This window comes from Triticum urartu, chromosome 3A, assembly GCF_056163025.1.
Source record: "Triticum urartu cultivar PI428250 chromosome 3A, HENAU_Tu73, whole genome shotgun sequence".
In the NCBI taxonomy this organism is placed as follows: Eukaryota; Viridiplantae; Streptophyta; class Magnoliopsida; order Poales; family Poaceae; genus Triticum; species Triticum urartu.
Window position 1 is genome coordinate 38,008,358 of NC_141875.1, and position 3,620 is coordinate 38,011,977.

A 3,620-nucleotide genomic window follows, 5' to 3' on the forward strand; every position below is an offset into this window, starting at 1 on the left:
CAACACGTGAAAACAGAGTGATAACTGCCAGAAGTTCAACCTCTTGACGAAGTGCATTTTTGGGGACTCTGTTATTTAGATGAAGGCAGAACGCATGATCTCAGAAGGTCGGATTGATAACTGCCAGAAGTTCATGTACACCATGGTGTGCATTTTCTATTAAAAAAAGAATGAAAATGCAAAGCCTAAAATTTTGTTACTAGAAGTTCAAGTGCTGGGCCCGAGAAAGTTCAAAAATTCTTGTCAGATGTTGAACAGAAATTTAAGGTGAAAACAACCAGAAGTCCAACTACTACAAGGAATGCATTTCAGGTGAGAATAAAAGTATAGAGAAATAAAAGCTTAAAATGTTTGTTGAAAGAAGTTCAAGTGCTCTGTCTGGGGAGGTTCAAAAATCCTTGCGAGAGAGGTTCACCTTGTATTTTTAATGCTCGATTTTTTCGTATAAAAATCAAATAGAATTCTTTAATAAAAATATAAAAAGGTGAAGTTCAAATTGAAATAACACAGAAATTCGGAGTTTATTAAAACCTAGGATTTACCTGTTCAAAAATTAAAAAACACAACGCCATTTTTTGCACTTTTAAAAACAACTCATAAACGGAAAAATGGTTGCTAGAAGTTCAAGTGCTCGGCGAGGAAAAGTTCAAAAAATTCTTGTGAGAGAGGTTCACCATGTATTTAGATGTCCAAAATACATAAATAATATAGTTTTTGGTGTTTTAAAATAATTATCTCAAACCAGAGAGAAGTTCAAAATGATAACAACCGGAAGTTCATGTACTACACGGTGTGTATTTCATATAAGAAAAAATACAATAAAGTGAAACAGAGTGAAGTTGAAACAGACATGCCCCAGAAGTTAACTACTTTACGCAGTGGATTTCTGTTCGCGATGAAGGCAGAAATCATGATCTCGCCATTTTCTAATTTACCTCAAAACGACAGGAATATCATTTGTGTAAGTTCAAGTCCTCGGTCGGAGAAAGTTAAAAAATTTATTGTGAGAGACGTTTGTACAAAAAGAATATTATTTGTGTAACACTGACAATGGATGAGAAAATTACAAACAAAAATACGTCATAGAAGTTCAACGTGAAAACAGCAGGAAGTTCAACTACTACGCCGAATGAATTTTAGATGAAAAACATTTAAAATCGTCGCGAGTATGAAAAAATGATCAACACGGGAAAGTTGCGTGTTTACAGCAGCTTTCCATCAGTATATCACCTGCTCAATTCCGGTGAATGGATGGAGAGCTACTAGCATTGGATGGAGATCTATGAGCAAAAAAGCACGTGAAAAACAGAGTGAAGTTCAGGTACACGCGACGAAAAGTTCAGGTTCTTCACGCGGTGCATTTTCGAAGAATCTGTTTCACGATAAAGGCAGAACAAATGATCTCGCCGTTTTCGAAATTACATGAAAACAGCTAGGAATCAGGTAAAACCATCAACATGAAAAAGTTTCGCATTTTCCATAGCTTTTCAGCGGTTATATTATTTGACTCATTCTGATAAAGTTTGTAGAAATTACGGGGAAAATACGTTTTTATCCATTTTCAAAACTGACTTAAAACTGTATGGAATTGCGAGAAACAATAAGTATAAAAAAGTTCCGCATTTGTTCAAGCTTTCCAACGCCATATCATTTGCTGCATTCGGACGCATGGTTCAAAAATGAGCTTGAGAATACGAACTCGGTAGGACTTGTACCGTTTTCTAAATTACTTTTAAACCGTTCAAAATTGGAAAAAACTTTCAAAATGAAAAAGTAGCGCATTTTCATAAGCTTTCAAACGCCATATTATATGCCTCGTTTGGATTAGCTGTTTAGAAATGACATCGACAATACGAACTCAGCTGTTCGGTTTGCAAAATTTTACGTTTTTTCAAATTACTCTTTAACCAGAGGGAATTAGAGAAATCTTTCAACATGAGGAAGGAGCGGTTTTGCAGCAGCTTTCCAATGTCATATTATATGCCTCATTCTGATAAACAGTTTAGAAATGCGATCGAAAATATGATTCACGTTTTTTGTGTGAAGAAATAATGGTTTTCAAAACTGCTCTTAAACCGATACATTTTGCCAAAAATTTAACTTGGGTCATGATACATTTTTCCAACGGTATATCGCAAGCCCCATTTGGACACCATTTAGCTGAAGTTCAACCTAGTACTCGGGGAAGGTCAGGCACGTTGCTCGGGAAGTTAATGTTGTGATCAGAATAGTGTTTATATATATATAAATATATATATATATATGACATAATGAAGAGAGGAGGCATGCTAGCTAGCAGCCCCGATTCATATCGGTTTATACATGGTATCAAGCAGATCGATCCTCTCTCTCTAAACACCAGCGCCCAACACCACCTCTTTCTTTCCCACCACCATGAATGCCGACGAGTTGCAGAAGCTCGAAGAGGAGCTCAAGAACCGCGAGTCCATCACCAGGATGCGCGAAGAAGAACTCAAGCGCCTTGCCGCGGAGCAAGGCAAGGCTGCCGTCGCACCCTCCCCTGCCACCGTCCCTGCACCCTCCTCCTATGTTGCTTCAATCAAAACCTATGTGCCCATCACCCTCGATCTCAGGACTCTAACTACTCCAAGTGGAGTGAGCTTTTTCTCGTAGCTCTTGGACGCTATGGCCTCTCCAACCACGTCACCGGCGACGCGGCCACCACCCCCTCTGACACATCGCCCACCTTCGATTGGTGATGTGATGACTACATGGTGCTCTCCTAGAATTACGGCTTGATTTCCATCGAGCTGTTCGGCATCATCATGGCTCCAGGTTCCACGGTGCGGCAGGTGTGGGACTCCATCGCCAACCTCTTCCATGATGACAAGAAAAGCCGCGCCCTTGTCCTTGACGCTGACTTCCGCAACACACCGCAAGGAAACATGTCCATCCATGACTACTGCACCAAGTTCAAGTCAGTCTCCGATGCTCTCGGTGATGTCGGCATAACCATCTCTGATGAGATGCTTGTCCTAACGATGCTCCACGGCCTCAACGAGCAATTCAGCCACCTACGGTCCTTTCTTCCGTTTAAGGTGTTGTTTCCATCTTTCCTCCAGACACGCTCGACCCTTGTTCTTGAAGAAGCATAGAAGAAGACGGATGCAAAGAACGTTTCAGCTACTGCGCTATGGGCGAGCGGTAATAGTATATTGCCTAGTGCGAGCGGTGAACGCGCTCCATTGTCCAGGGGCGGACACAGCTACGGTGCTCAGCGTCCTCTCGCTCCCTCTTCTGGCTTGTCCAACAGCGGCGGCGACGACACCTTCAGCAACAATCGCAGCCGCGGCCGAGGACGAGGCCGCTCCGAGCCCTGGATGTACAATCCCTGGACTGGCCTTCCAACGCGTGCATAGCTTCATCCACACCCTGCTCCAGCTCCGTGGCAACCATAGCCATGGCGCGCTCCTAGCGTCCTTGGTCCACGACCTGCCGCTACTTCCCCACAGGCGTACGCGGCATACAACCCAGCTCCGACAACTCCCACCTACAATGGGCATCAGCAACACCTCGACCCAGCACTTCTGAACACACTCAACAACATGCATCTTCCTGGAAATCACAAGTGTTACATGGACACATGAGCTTCCTCCCAC

General features: G+C 42.7%; 1 pseudogene; it reads left to right on the forward strand.

The window, feature by feature from the left end:
- Positions 1-2,394: 2,394 nt before the first annotated feature.
- LOC147978276 (uncharacterized) lies at positions 2,395-3,380 on the forward strand (annotated as a pseudogene).
- The last annotated feature ends 240 nt before the right edge of the window (positions 3,381-3,620 follow it).